Raw genomic sequence first — 16,455 nt, forward strand, 5'->3', positions numbered from 1 at the left:
TGAATCTTAACTAATGGAGAAAGCAAGAGAAGAGATGCTTCAAGGAGTGCTCAACTGCAGTATGCTGATTAGAAGTTTAATTTGAGTCAGAAAAGTATGCAGAGAATTTGGCAGCATGGGGACCATAGGGAACCTTGAAAAGACCAGTTCAGTGGTCTGGTAGGTTTGCAACCAGATTCAGGTGGTTCTGTGGAATATCCTCCAAGCATGTGTATTATCAGTCATGGCTTCTAATTGATAAAATGGAGCAGAAAGAGCCCTGCATAGAGAACCGGGAGATCTGGACCTCAGATACTGTGCAGCCACTAACCAGCTGTGTCTCCTTGAGCAAACTGCTCACTTAATCTCTTGGGGTTTGGGCTTCCCTGGTGGCGCAGTGGTTGAGAGTCCACCTGCCGATGCAGGGGACACGGGTTCGTGCCCCGGTCCAGGAAGATCCCACATGCCGCGGAGCGGCTAGGCCCGTGAGCCATGGCCGCTGAGCCTGCGCATCCGGAGCCTGTGCTCCGCAACGGGAGAGGCCACAGCAGTGAGAGGCCCGCGTACCGCAAAAAAAAAAAAAAATCTCTTGGGGTTTAACAGCTGCCTCATCTATCACGAGATTACCCCTGCCTTGCACCCAGGGGCCCTCTAGCTCTAAAATTCTCAGCATTTTGTTATTTTCAGCAAACTTGTTCTGTTCTGAAACTTAGTGGAAGTGGAAGTCGTCCAAATTGGCCCCAGTCCCATTAGCATTCTCTACTATCCTGCTAAGTTAAATTCTCCTTGGCTTGGTTTTCATTTCATAGAATCATTTCACTGAAGTCCACAGCACTGATGTGATTGGCTTGAGCAAAGCACTGGAGTGTGCTCCCTGCCTCTGGCATTCCAGGCGGTGTCTCTTCTCTGTGACCATCCAAGGCTGACACTGTCCCCACGTGTCCTCTCTGTTTTGGGGTCTCCATGCCACTTCTGCTGTCATTGTTGCTCTCATACAGAAGACACAAGTTATGGCTCCACAGTATCTGTCCAGGAGAGTTTCACAGGCCTTCTGACCTTCTAAAAGGCAAAGATATTTGCTGACTGCCTTCCGTGCTTGACAGAATCTTTTCTGGAATGTTGAATATGCCCTGCTCTTTACTTCACACCATGGGCCAATCCCATCGCAAACTGGACATTGGCCAGGAAGCAAAACATGCACCAAAGGTCAGTGGCTATTAAAATGAATCCCTCTTACTTAGCTCAGTCAGGAACAGGACAGGAGAGGTTAATTTTTCCACAGAGTAACATACCGTATATATCAGCACTAACAATGAGGTTTTATTTCCCTGAGTCAGCTTTAAAAATAATGTTGACTTTTATGGTCGATACATTATAGATCACCATATTTATGTCAGAACATATTGGCATAAAAATAAATCAATGAAGATATTAATACATGAGGCTTGTGTTTAAATGAAACCCCTTGCAACTCCACACCTTCTCCTCGTATTTCACTGTAGTGCTGAGACTTCACCTCTGACGTGTTTTACTGAACATGACATCAAGGCCTGTTTTCACTCTCTACAACTCCTGTTTTTAATATGTCTTGCATATAATGAGGTTCAAAAAATATCCAGTTGGTTCTTTTACCATAAACATACATAACTGCATTCCTTCATTAATAGGACTGTCAATTCAAATGTATGGTTTACGCATAAACGAAATATCTCAGAGTCAAAGCTCTGACTGGTATACTATTAATAAATGAAACTCTGTGTTGGAGACCATCTTCAAGTATTATGTTTGCTATCTACAATCGCTTTAAGGGTCATGAGAAGCTTCTAATATAAATATGTGTTTTAGAAAGCAAGTTCATAATTTAGACATCATTAAAGAAAAATCGGGTTTAGTGAAAAAGAAAATCCATTCTCTTAGGTGTATCTTCTCTTTCTAATGCTCTTCTGTACTCACAGAACACACCAAGTGCCAGCTGCTCACAGCCCTCCTCTGAGGGGAACTGCCTTTCTCAAAACCTCCACAGAAAGAGCAACCCTTAGTGCTCATCCATCAAGTGTGGCCCTGCTCCTAACCCTGTGATCCCATCACAGCAGCCCCTGGCCATAATGAAGGGGCCACCCAGGCAGCCCATGTGTGTGCAGACCCACTCCTATCCAAACAGGAATGATGGTGAATACCTGGGTCAATCACAGCCTCTTGGGAAATTATCTATGACTCTGTGGGCAGAGTTAGCCATCTGCAACAGTACTGGAAGCCGAAGGAAGCCCAGAGGGAAAGCTGAGTCAGGAGAAGCAAGGGGGAAGCACAAACTGAATGGAGAAGCAATGAAAGCGAGAAAAAAAGAAAAGGGTGAGTGCATTGGTTAGAGCAGCAGAAAAAGGGTTCACTAGGGGTAGTCCTCAGGCCCTCCCCCATATGCAATTCACACCAAGTCACACTCATTTCCCTCCTAAATGTCCACTGAATACACCCATTTCTCTCTGTTCCCACCCTCACCACTCAGGTCAAAGCTACCATGATGTCCCTTCTAGACTACAGCAAATGCTCCCTCACCTGTTTCCAATGCTCTCTGTTCTCCACACAGCATTTAATCTAATCATCTTTCTCTGTGTTTCTTAGATGCACACACACACACACACACACACACATTAAACCCTTTAGTAGGAAAAATCAAATAGATCTAAATGGGAAAGGCTTTCATATGCTAATCCAGAAGAATATCCTTATGACCTCAGGGTAGAGAAAGAGTCTTAAACCAGATACAAAAAGCACAAACAAAAGGAATACTGATCATTTCAACTATGTTAAAATTTAAGACTTCATTCCTTAAAAAAAAAACTATATATATATATATATATACATATATATATACATATATATATACACACATATATATATATATATACATATATATATATGTATATATATATATGCAGTTAAGTCAGGGAAAGCCAGAGTAGGAAAACAAATAGCTGAAACATGAGTAACAGAAAATATTTTTATTGAAAATATGTAAAGATCTCCTAAAACTCAATAACAAAAAGACAGACAACTCAATAGAAAAAATGAGCAAGAAGAAACTAGAAGAATCACTTCATACAAAAGGATCCCGGTCCAGATACTGCAGGAGCCCCTCATCTCCCACATAGAAGCAGCACAGAGTGTGTGGGGAGGAAGGGGGAACACCTCACAGGGAAAAAAAACCTGGGGTTTGGTGAGAAAACCTGATGCCTGAGGGTAAGAGTGGATGAAGGCAGGGTCCCTCCTTCGCCAGTCACTCTCCTTGCCCCTCACCCTGCTCCCTGGGATTGCACTCCCAAACACGATGGTAGCACACCCTACTCCCTCTCACCCCCTGTGCTGAATGTCCAAAGCCATCATGGATTCCTCCCCCCGACCCTAGCAACACCCCAGCAACAGGAAAGACTCTGACAGTGGACCGCACATCCATCAGCGTGTTACTGCTGTAAAGGGTATTTTAGGGAAGCTGTGGGTGGAACCTGATGCCTAAGGGGAAGAGTGGATGAAAACAGGGTCCTAAAATACAAGCCCTCTACTCTGCAGATGCCTTGGGCAACTTTACCATTAGTCCTCAAGCCCCAGACTCTATCACTGATCTCCTCTCTTGCCCCAAACCAAACCAGCTTTCTACATTTCTGCACAGAGCACACAGGCAAAGACTCAGTCGTGACGCGTTTAAATATCTTTGACGCCAAATGAAAGGAAAAGGAAAAAGTTTCATAAAGATCTCCTTTCAGGGTCGGGAGCCTAGAGGCAGTGATGGACTTCCAGAGCCACAGGATGTTGCAGCCAAGATTATTTTTACTGCACCATTAATGTTAAAAATTCTGATTTCAAAGTCAGTGGAGGGGTGGTATTACACATTTGTATTGATGAAGTAAAAAGATTATTTTTTCAGTAGTGATTATTTTTCCAGACAGAGTAACATCAGTTTCAGGGCAGCCATCTTCTCTGTTGTGACAATACAATGTCAGAGTGATGTTTCCCAATCCCTCCCTCTGTTTACACTAATTTGAAGCTGCCAATTATGTCAGATCCTTGCCAACAGAAAACAAAAATGTACAAGCTGCTAAATTAATTACTGAAATTAAGTACTCATTGTCTCTCTCCGACAGTCTTCTAAATTATTTAAAGGGTCCAATTTGCTTTTCCTTGTGAAAAATAAAAGCCCTTGGGCTCTTAGATTTGGGGACAATTCACACATGGAAGAGGGATCTAGGTACACAGCAGGCATAAGCCCACACTGGAAAAATATAATACAAAATCATTAAAAGGCTAAGAGTGCCTTTTATCTTAAGACTCAAGGTACAGTTTAAAACGGGGTTGCTGGAATTCCCTGGTGGCACAGTGGTTAAGAATCCGCCTGCCAATACAGGGGACACGGGTTTGAGCCCTCGTCTGGGAAGATCCCACATGCCGCAGAGCAACTAAGCCCGTGAGCCACAATTACTGAGCCTGCGAGCCACAACTACTGAGCCCGCGCACCGCAACTACCAAGGCCCGCGCATCTAGAGCCCGTGCTCCGCAACAAGAGAAGCCATCGCAATGAGAAGCCTGCCCACCGCAACGAAGAGTAGCCCCTGCTCACTGCAACTAGAGAAAGCCCACGTGCAACAATGAAGACCCAACGCAGCCATAAATAAATTAATTTAAAAAAAAAAACTGGGTTGCTATGTAGATCTCGTTCTTGACAGTTTTTTTAAACTGTTTTGTCCTCTTTCTCTTTACCATTATCTCTAGACCATGCTTTTTGAGCTAGGGTTCAGTTATCTATAACAAAGGCACTACATCTAGTGACTTCTGGGATGACCTGCTCTTTTATTTCCCTGTTTTCTTTCTTTGTTATGTGATTAGGGGGGTGAGAAGGGGGAAAGTAGCTAAAAAAAAAAACAATTCCCTGGAAATCTGGAAATTTGCTGAGTCTCTGCTTTGTGAAAGAAGCCCAGGCTTTTCCCAAATCATTGCAGATAAGACTTCCACTGAACCTCAGTTTGCTCAGCTATATAATGGGGGAAATAATGCCGGCCATGCCTATCTCACAAGATCTTTTTAAAAATCAATCCCAGCAAGGCTGCTTTCAGCTGATTGCAACACCATTTCAATGTGTGAACCTAACTTAGTAACTTTGGACAAAAGACCTACAGGAGGTGGTTTGGATGGTGTGATTTTCTGTATGTCCTCAATGAATTATATCTTATCCACAGCTGCTATGGCTGGACCTGAGCCCAATCCCAATTTCTGCTTCCTTCTGGAGGAAAAAATTGTAACCTGTCTGTCAGCCTTTATCGCCACCCAGTGGTCTATTGGCCAAATAACACCAAACTATCTAGTGGATTTGAAACACTTAGGAAAATTCAAAGTAAACCACCGACTACTGTAATCCACCACCTAATTAAATGTACCTTGGGGCCCCATCTTTTAAAACTTATTTAAAAATAGAATAATTATGTTGAGAATATGCGTATGAATTTCTAATTCATCTCTGGAAATTAAGAAATGCATATATTACAGTGGCTTTTTGAGAAACCTCCATACTGTTTTCCACACCACTGTGGGAGGGGCATATGGGGGGAAGTGGGAGGTACAAGCTACTGGGTGTAAGAGAGGCTCAGGGATGTATTATACAACACGGAGAATATAGCCAATACTTTGTATTGTCTCATGTTACTGTCCCATGTTACAACTGGGGAGACTGTTGCTCAAAGAGATAAGGTGACTTGCTTCTTCAGACTGTACTCATGGTCCCTGGCAGAGCTGGGATTTGAGTGCACAGCCCCCATCAGGAGCAAACCCACCAGACTGGAGGGCCTAGCGAGCCCCACCAGGGTGTCTTCTCTGACCCGCGATTTCCTCACAGTAAAATGGAGCTAATGCTTCATCCACACGGTTGTTCTGAGGACTGAACAAAATCACGGTGTGAACTGGCAGGCCCAAGTCTGCATTGAATCAGGCTGGTTCCCCTCCTCAGCCTCCGTCTGTGAGCCCACACCGAGCTGGGAAGGCAGCTTCGCTGGAAACAACTAAGCATTTTCCCAACCCTCCACATGGAAGGTGATGGGACAAAATGAATGAAAACGAGATTCTTTTTACCCACCGAGCCAAAAAGCTTTGCCCTCCCAGTCAGGCAGATCTTCAAGTCAGGTGATGAGGTGGCAAGCCCCTTGGCAGGCTGCAACACAGACAGCCACTGTCCCCACCACCTCAGAGCATCGGCCCCAGCCTTCAAGCTTCAGGCTTCAGCTCAGGCACTGGCCTCACCACCTGCCCGGTCTCAGGGACACCCTCAACACCTCCTCTGGCTCATGCCCCACATGCAATCTGTCCTGTTGCTCCTGCCTCAGCAGCGCCTCTGGGGTCAAGTCCTCTCTCCTCGTCAACCCTGTATGACCTCACTTGGGGTCCCGAGCATCTCTCACCTGCATGCACTGCTCCGGCCCCCTTGCAGTCTGACTGTTCCAGCCTTGGTTCCATGCTGCTGCCAAGTGTCTTCCTGCCACACGGCCTCATCCCGTCACTGTCCTGCTTAAGCACATCCATCATCCTCCTTATGCATCCTCAGTTTTCACCCTCCATGCTGGTAATCCTGCCATCCCGGGACCCTTCGGCTCTGTCTCCTTGCATGTGCTGTGCCCCCAACCCTGCCCCAAATGCCCCTCACCCTTCTTCCCCAGCAAGCTTCTCTTTGTTCCCCCAAGCAGCTCCCATGGCACTAGTCTAAGAAGCCTTCACTCAACCCCCTCAGCACCCTGCTGGTTTTCCCAGCATTTGGTTGACCAATTCCCATATTGCAAGGCAATCATCTGTCTCTGCTTGTCTTCCCCACCGGCCTGTGAGAGCCTGGAGAGCGAGGACCGTGCTTTATTCATCTTTCATCCCTAGTGCCTGACCAATAGATGCTCCGTAAGTGTTTGTTGACTGATAGAATGCATGAGGTCTCTGCTCCTTCTGTTGTGAGTAAACATCTATATGGTACAGTTTACAGCCAACACTCAATTTATCCCAAAATTACCCAACTTAAACTTTTCTCTCTTGCCCCGTATGAACTCATCTTTCTGAAGGTTAACCCCTAGAAATCAACTTCATTCCACCCCTGTAGGCTCCATGCTGACTGGCCCCCTGATTTCCCAACACACCAGAAACTGCAGGCTCCACGCACAGCTGCCTCAGCCCTGTGGGTCCGTCTGTTGGATGTGTTTTGTCAGCAGGGACAGGGGTAGGAAAGAAGATGCACCTGGCTTCATGGCTCAGATCTGTTTTCTTGGATGTCCCGGATGCTGAGACGGTTAATAAGCAAATCAGCCTCAGGATTCAGATACGCAGTTAATAAATCCTGAAAGAGATACAAATCAAAATCCTCCCGCAGAGCCTGCAGGCAAAACCTGTGCTTTCCCTAACCCTCCCTAGCCCCCAAGGATCACTTTCTACTACACCATGGCACGTGGGGTTAGGGCCAGACTGTAGGCAATACTAACCCTCTAGGAACGTACCAGCATCTCGGGCTGGAGAAGGTCCTCTTGGAGGTTTCCTAACTCTATGCAAAGTAGCCTAGCCAGAGAACAAGTCACAGCGTTGGAGATGGTGTGTCCTGTTCAAATGACAGCAGCATCTTCCTGCCACCATTTATATCTGAGCTTCCTACCAACCCAGCCTGGAGCCAAGAGCATACAAGTCAGGGTAAGGGCAGCCCTGTGGACCTGGTAAGTCTAGAAGCCCTGCTTTTGAAGACTGCTTTGCCCTTGCGGTTAACTTTTTCTGGAGCTGGTCTCTCTCAAACAAGGACTCTGCCCAGACTTTGGGAGTTGAATGCCACATCAAGGCAGACACTAACGCCCAGCTGAGGTCACGATGCTCTGCCATCCACTTTGTTTCTCCCCAGGAGAAGAAGCAGAAACAGCTGTGCTCCCAGAGGGGGCCTCCCAGGAGATGGAGAAGCTGGATACCAACATCTCAAAGGCAGAAAGATTCTGCTATTTCTCGGAGGACTACAAGCAAATCTACCTCCCCCTGACCTACAGTATCATCTTCGTGCTAGGCCTCCCCCTGAATGGCACTGTTCTGTGGCTCTCCTGGCACTAAAGCAAGCGCTGGAGCTGTGCCACCATCGATCTAGTGAAGCTGATGGTAGCCGACCTGCTTTATGTGCTGACACTGCCCTTCCTCATCATCACCTGCTCCCTGGGTGACAGATGGCCCTTCGGGGAGCTGCTCTGCAAGCTGGTTCGCTTCCTGTTCCACACCAACCCCTACAGCAGCCTCCTGCTGCTCACCTGCATCTCCGTGCACTGCTTCCTGGGCGTGTGCCACCCGCTGCGTTCACTGCCCTACCGGACCCGCCGGCATGCCCTGCTGGGCACCGCCACCACATGAGCCCTGGTGGTCCTCCAGCTGCTGCCCACGCTGGTCTTCTTCCAAACGGACTACATCAACGGCCAGATGGTCTGCCACGACATGACCAGCCCAGAGCATTTTGATCAGTTTTCTGCCTACGGCGTGGTCCTGATGTTGTCCTGCTTTGTCTTTCCCTCCTTGGTCATCTTGGCATGCTACTCGCTGATGGTCAGGAGCCTGACCAAGCCAGGGGAGACCTTCATGAGGGTGGGCAGCGCGGCCCAGGCCAAGTCCCTCTGGACCACCCTGCTGGTGTGCGGCCTCTTCACTTTCTGTTTTGTGCCCTTCCACATCACACACTCCCTCTACGTCACGCTCCACTTCCTACCTTCACAGAACTGCCAGCTCTTGATGGTGGCCAGCCTGGCCTACAAGATATGGAGGCCTCTGGTGAGCCTGAGCAGCTGCCTCAACCCAGTCCTGTACTTTCTGTCAGGTGAGAACAACAGAGTCAGGCTCTTCCAGGAACTGAGGCGTAACAAGGTGGGTGAGCACCCAGCTGGAGCCAAGGGAGAGAGACCCAGGGGTGGGCACATCTGGGTACTGTCAAGATGAAGTTCAGGGGAAAAGCTCCAAGATGTTGACAATGACCTGTTTGAACACAGTCATGTGCTCGTGGGAGAAGGGCTCAAGATCTCCTAGTGGTGTCCTGCTAGAAAGGAGTTTATATTGATAAGAGATTTTAAAATAAGAATGTTTGAAAGAGTCACCAACACAAAGGAAAACTTTCTTAATTTAATGAGAGCTGACATTTATCTCTTGTCATTCAGATCTCAGCTCAAACATCACCTCCTCCAAATCCACTCGTGCCACCCTAGCCAATGTTGACCTCTCTCCCCCAACCCAGTCACTCTCTATTTCCCTATTTATTGTCTTTGTAACACTTACTAGTACCTAGACTTGTTCATTTGTTTGTTATGGTCTCTTCCCCCTAAAATGTAGTCTCCAATAGGACAGGGACCTCTTCTGTCCGAGTGCTGTACCCCTAACACCAGCCTCCACAGCAGGGCCCAGCACATGGTGAGTGTACAACAGATAGGGGCTGAATGAGTGGGTGGATGGATGCATGGATGGAGCCCTTTATATGTAAGAGCACTTTATGAGAAGTAACTCATTTAATCCTCACAACAGCCCTTGGAGACAGGAGCTACTGTTAGCCCCATTTACAGATCAGGAAACTGAAGCACAAAGCTGTAAGTAGCTTGTCCAAGGTCACCCAGCTGGAGAATGCTCAGATCATAGTGTTGGATGGAAGCTTTGAACCCAGGCACTGGCTCTGAAGCACACAACCCTAAGACTGAAGCAGATGGCCCAATCCAAACACTGATCAAGAGCTGGCTGACACTATGCAGAACAGTACGGAGGTTCCTTAAAAAACTAAAAATAGAACTACCATACAACCCAGTGATCCCACTACTGGGCATATACCCTGAGAAAACCATAATTCAAAAAGAGACATGTACCACAATGTTCACTTCAGCTTTATTTACAATAGCCAGGACATGGAAACAACCTAAGTGTCTGTCGACAGATGAATGGATAAAGAAGATGTGGCACATATATACAATGGAATATTACTCAGCCATAAAAAGAAATGATATTGAGTTATTTGTGGTGAGGTGAATGGACCTCGAGTCTGTCATACAGAGTGAAGTAAGTCAGAAAGAGGAAAACAAATACCATATGCTAACACATATATATGGAATCTAAACAAAACAAAAAAAATGGTTCTGAAGAACCTAGGAGCAGGACAGGAATAAAGATGCAGACGTAGAGAATGGACTTGAGGACATGGGGAGGGGGAAGGGTAAGCTGGGACGAAGTGAGAAGAGTGGCATGGACATATATATACTACCAAATGTAAAACAGATAGCTAGTGGGAAGCAGCCGCACAGCACAAGGAGATCAGCTCGGTGCTTTGCGTCCACCTAGAGGGGTAGGATAGGGAGGGAGGGAGGGAGACGCAAGAGGGAGGGGATATGGAGATATATGTATACATATAGCTGATTCACTCTGTTGTACAGCAGAAACACAGAACTGTAAAGCAATTATACTCCAATAAAGATGTTAAAAAATAAAATTTTTAAAAAAGAGCTGGCTGAGTTTTCCTTGACAGCACCAGCTCGCTTGTTTACATAACTGCTGTTACCAGCAGACCACTGGGTATGCAGTAAGTGCTCTTTTCCTACACTTCTTAACCAGTGTTCTGGTTAAGGTCAGAAAAAGCTCTGCAGGGTAAAGTGGCTGTGTGAATAATGATCCACCTCATTCTTATTTGAACATAATGTCTCAGTTCATGACAGAAAAGTTTTACCACTGTCTTAAGTCATAATGTAATGTTCATCCTCTTAAAAAAAAAATCCAAGGTAATCCAAAAAGAAACCCTTAAAAAAAACACCTCTCATATTTAAACAATAATGATCTCCAAGGAGTTCTCAGATCTAAACATATGTTATTTAATAATTCATTATAATCTCCCTATGAAGAGGTAGATAAGCCTTTTTCGTAAAAACCAAAGTGAAACCCCTCATTACCACCCCACTCTATTTACAGGAACTGTCTGAGTAAACCACTTACATATCTAAATTATAAAATTTTATTCTAAAAGTGAAGTTTATTGCTTTCAAGGGCACACAGTAATTAGAAGTAGACTAAGTGTTGCCTAGCAGAATTCCTTAGGATAATTAGTTTAATGAATAGGCAAGGATGTTTTCTAATTAGCAGGTCAGCTGTTTCTACATAAGTAAGTGCTTCTATAGTAGCTGAGAGAGCTTAAAACTGTTTGCTCTTTTGAATATTCTCTCAGTTGTCTTGCTTATATTATTAATTTTTGTCCCTTTCTTCTCATCAACACACAGGGAAGATTCAGCTGACCTACAGTCCTAACTATCAGCCCTTACAAGTTAGCAAGGTTTAACATTCCTGGAGAACTGGTACATAGGCTCCCCAGTAAAAGCTGAAAGCCATTCCATGTGCCACTTAGCCATTACCTCTAATGCCCACCAGCCTGCCGACCCTAGAAATGGAAAGAAAATTAATCTAGACTCTTCAGGATGCATCACCTTTATCTAAAAAGCAAGCGCTTTAAACTCCTGGCCAAAGTTTTCCAGCCTTCAGTCCTTGTTAATCTATGGGCTTGCAGTTATTTCTCTGATCCAAATAATGCTCATTTTCCTTCTGCAGAATCTTTTGACCTACTTAACAGCAAAGTATAAGCATCCACCTTTTTTTTTTTTTTTTTTTTTTTTTTTGCGGTACGCGGGCCTCTCACTGTTGTGGCCTCTCCCGTTGCGGAGCACAGGCTCCGGATGCGCAGGCTCAGCGGCCATGGCTCACGGGCCCAGCCGCTCCGCGGCATGTGGGATCTTCCCGGACCGGGGCACGAACCCGTGTCCCCTGCATCAGCAGGCAGACTCTCAACCACTGCGCCACCAGGGAAGCCCTAAGCATCCACTTTTTTTTTTTTTTTTAAGCATCCACTTTTAACTTATTTCTCGATAGTTGGTATCAAAAAAGTTTAACTTAGTTGTCATCGTATCCTGGTTTTCAGGGATAGTTATCTCAAGAGACAAGAATCAAAGACTATTCCCTTTGAAGAAAGGGCCTTATTGAAAGGGGAGCTGGGAACCCACTGCCCAACAAAAGTCAAGTGGATACTCCTGACTCCCCTGTGGTTATCAAAAACCTATCTACACAAGGGGACAAGGAGACTTTAAGAAACAAAAGTTCTTCCTGAATCTCTCCATTCAATGCCCACCACCCTGGTGAAAGCCAGCATCCTCAAATGTGTTGTCACCCTGGGCCCCGAGCATCTCGCATAATCTGACTGGCTACTTGGACAGGTTAAAACAAAATGGAAGGTCAGCAAATATCATGTTCGAAATACCATGACTGGGGCAGTACTGGATGCAAATATAGTGGCTGTAGCCACCTACAAGTGTCAAGCACAGTGCCAGCCCATGAGGAGGTTACAGACTGTTGGAGGGAAAAAACCAAAAACACACAAACAGTATGAGCGCTAATTAACAACTTCAGCAGCTACAGAAAAAAGTCATGTCAGTTGTTGATTAATCAAAAACAAACCACACCGTCAGTATGAGGGAAGTTTCGGCAGGGGCAGAGGCTGTGCGGACCATGAACGGCGTCATGAGTATGTTGAAGGCTGGGTGAAACTGCAATTATTAGAATTTCCCAAGCACTGGAGAGAATGGAAAATTTGTGTGGGGACCAATGGTTGGTTCCTGATGGGTAGGAGGTGGAGACAATGCTGGAAGGTGGGCTGAAGTGTGATCACGAAGCGCCGCCCCAAAGCCAGCAAAAGAACTGCTCCTCAAGGCACGGGAACCCACGAAGGGCATTTGGGCAGGACGGTGATAGGATCAAAGCTGCGACTTAGAAACTTAATCTGGCAGCCATTGTGTTTAAGAGAAGAGAAACAAAATGTCACTGCAGGCTTCTGTGAGATCTCCTAATTGGCCTTCCTTCCCTTCAAAGCCTACACACCACCTACAGATTTTCTTTTAAAGGACATTTTTCATAGATCACACTCTCCCTATTTCTGTCCATTCCCTCTCCCTATATCCTTACTTCTAATAGGATAAAGCCCAGATTTCTCATGCTGGTCTACCAGATCCATCACAGTCCAGTTCCAGCTAAACTTTTCAACTCACAGGTCTCCCACCATACCATGTGGATTTCCACCTCTCACATGTTTACCATGGGGCCACCATTTACCACTCAACACCCTCCCCAAACCTTCTCCACATGCCTAGGGACTCATCTTTCCCAGATCTAGGGCTCTACTTCCTCTGATCTCACAGTGCACTGCTGACTCACCCACTGGGCCTATCACCTTGGAGTTGACAATGGGCTCCTTTATCATTCAGGTCTGTTTTTTCTCCCCTTCTACTCCATTTATCAATCTATAGACTATGACATCCTAGCAACATTCTGAACGTGGTGGACACTCAGTAAGCAATGGTGATGCTGACAATGAAGAGGAGGAAGAGGAAGGTGATCACCATTTACAGGGCCACTGCAGTGATCCAAGTGTACAGAAAATGGGCATGAGTAGAACTAAAAAGATTTTAAAACATATTAGAAAGAATGAAGGTGACCTAAATGGGAAGGAAATCCAAAAAAGAGGGGATATATGTATACGTATAGCTGATTCGCTTTGCTGTACAGTAGAAACTAACACAACAGTGTAAAGCAACTATACTCCAATAAAAATTAAAAATAAAATAAAATGTGGTCATAGAAACAAACAAAGAATGAAGAGAAATGAAATAAATTATTGAGACATGGGTGGTAAGGGAGACAGAACAAAAATGACTCTGAGACTCCAAGCCTGAGGAATCAAAAAGAATGATCAACGAGCACCTAGCACATGGTGGGCACTCAACAGTTATTGGGGAAAGAAAAAGGAAGGGAAGGAGGGAGGTGACGAGCCTGTGCATCATGAGGGAGAGTTCAGGCAAGTTAAACGTGAGCTGCTAGTGAGGTCTCAAGTTGGAAATGTAGGATGGAGGTTCAGAGACAGCTTAGGCTCAAGTTCTGGGTTTAGAGTTATCTGTCCAGACAACTATTCAAAGCTGCAGATGGAAATTACATCTCTGAGGAAGAAAGGAAGAGAAAAGAACAGAGGACCTAGGAGATACAGGAACCATAAAAAAAATCCTTCCAGGGAACACAGGGACAGGAGGTGGTGCTGGATAACAGAGAGTTGGAAAATCAAACGAGGGCACAGTTTTAAGAAAGAGAGTAGTCAAGGGTATCACATGAAACAGACTAGTCGAAGAGAATGAACAGCTTTCTCTCAGCAAACAGCTCAAATGCCACCTCTTCCAAGAAGCCTACCCTGATCACCCATCAGAAGGCTCTTTCCCTCCTCTGACCCTTCATCCACATCTATTAAGGCAATCTCCCTTCTATCAAGCATGAGCAGTATTATTTAAGTCCCCTTATTTCCCCTCCTACAGGATCTAACAGAGGCTTGAATATATGGGTACTCGCTAAATTTTTGTGGAGTACTCCTGTACTCCTGCGTATGCTTTTCTGGAATTACTGCCTGAACCCAGTTTATGAATGTTTGCCTATAAAACTAAATCACAAATCATTTGGGATTTATTTGTTCTCACACTCACCAACTGCAATTCAAAGCAATTCCAGAACACACAACACCTGTAAGCATTCTCACTTTTTAGCCCATATTTCAAGGACAGTAAAGATGGGAAATTTTCACAAAGTCGTTTGCAATTAAACATAACCTAAGCTTATAAAGTTATGTATTCCCATTGTCTTTTACTATCTTGTAAACAAACCAAATCTCTTGCAATTTCTCAACTTCTTGTTTTGTTGAGGTTTTTTGTTCGTTTTTAATGTACCAAACAACTTCAAAGGTAACCGCCTCAAAAACAATTCCATGATAAGAAGCAGAACTTATGTTCCTGCAGCAAGCTGTAGCTGGGCATTTTTATAGCGGTTAAATCATGAACAAAAAGCAAAAAGTACCACTTAGAAAATTAAAGAATCAGAGTCTGAGAATGCTCCATTCTGCAAGTAGAAAAACACATTAGCCACAAGACCTTTGGAAAGCCTTAACCCAACAATCAAAGACACAGCCGCTGAACACTCCTTATGTTCTCTCTCTCCTTATGTTCTCTCTGAAGCAATCTCCTTCAAAAAAACAAAAAAGACAAACTCCTGAAAAGTAGATGCAAATCCCAAATGGAATGCCTCATAAGTCCACTGATCTTCATTACACAACTGATTTACAGTCAAACTTATGCGGGGAAAAAATCAGTCCAGGGAGCAGAGTAAGTTAGGCAGGGTAGCTGCCAAGAAGCGGGACTGATAAAGATCCACCAAGAAGAGGACACATTCACTTGAGTGCATGACCATATATAAGAACACCTCAAGGGTATAAGTACTAATGATTTTGTAGTAAGTTTGGCTGTCTGTCCTGCCTGTATAATGTCAAGAACTTTTCAGTATTTCTTACAAAACACCAAAGTTTTCCCCATTGCCCTCAAGGCAGCAAATCTCTGCTCAGAGCTCCAAGAACCTGCAAATGGCAGAAGCCAAGGGGGCTGAGGCTGAGGCCGAGTCATTCCAGAAATCATGGACAGCTTGCAGACAACTTGAAGCTGCTCTCTGCTACCACTGGGACCAAAATATAAGTGCCTTTATCCCCCATTTTCTATTGTTTTTTTCACCTGTGATTCCCTTCACATTCAATTTCCTTCCTGTCAATGCAAATTCTGTTTCTCACTCAGGGCCTGTTTTACTCCCACCTACATTCCGAAACTTCTTTGGAAAACACTACCTGTTACCTCTGTCCCTTCTGAACACTAACTACCACTTTCTTCAAACAGTAGCACTTAAATTTCTGTTGAATTTGGTTCTTTGTGGGTTTTTAAAAACTCTTATTATACAGTAAGTATTTACTGTTGAAAAATTAGAAAACACAAATAAGAAAAAAAAAAAAAAAAGTCAGCACCCAGAGACATTTAGGTACATATCCTTCAGACATGTTTGTGGTTGTTTTTACAAAAACAACAGTACTCTGAATCTTCCACATAATAATGCCACCATTCCAAGTCACTTTGCTCTCTAATGAAACCATGTAAAGACTGCTCAATCTTCCACTTTAAGCAAATCATACAACATACCTAACAAATGGTCGTTTCCTATTTTAGGCTGTTATGAACAACCTTGCAATGAAAATACTGCCTTAAAATATATTTATGTGTATATTTGTCTGATGGTTTCCTTAAATTATTAGAAATGGAAGTGCTAAGTCAAAAGACATGCAGCCCACCACCATCCTGCTTTTTAGGTCTTTTTATTCATATTGCCAATTTACCCTCCAAAAAGGTTATTCCAAATTACTCTCCATTTTATTTATCCATCATTCAAAAAATATTTATTTTGTGCCTAATTTGTGCTAGGCTCTATCAACACAATCATTATCAACATGAAAGACACAGTTCCTGCCCTCATGGAGCTTACAACTTAAAGGAAGAGACAGAGACCCCACATACCTCATCAAAAATTCTTCATTAT

Source organism: Hyperoodon ampullatus, assembly GCF_949752795.1.
Source record: "Hyperoodon ampullatus genome assembly, chromosome: 5".
NCBI classification, from domain to species: domain Eukaryota; kingdom Metazoa; phylum Chordata; class Mammalia; order Artiodactyla; family Ziphiidae; genus Hyperoodon; species Hyperoodon ampullatus.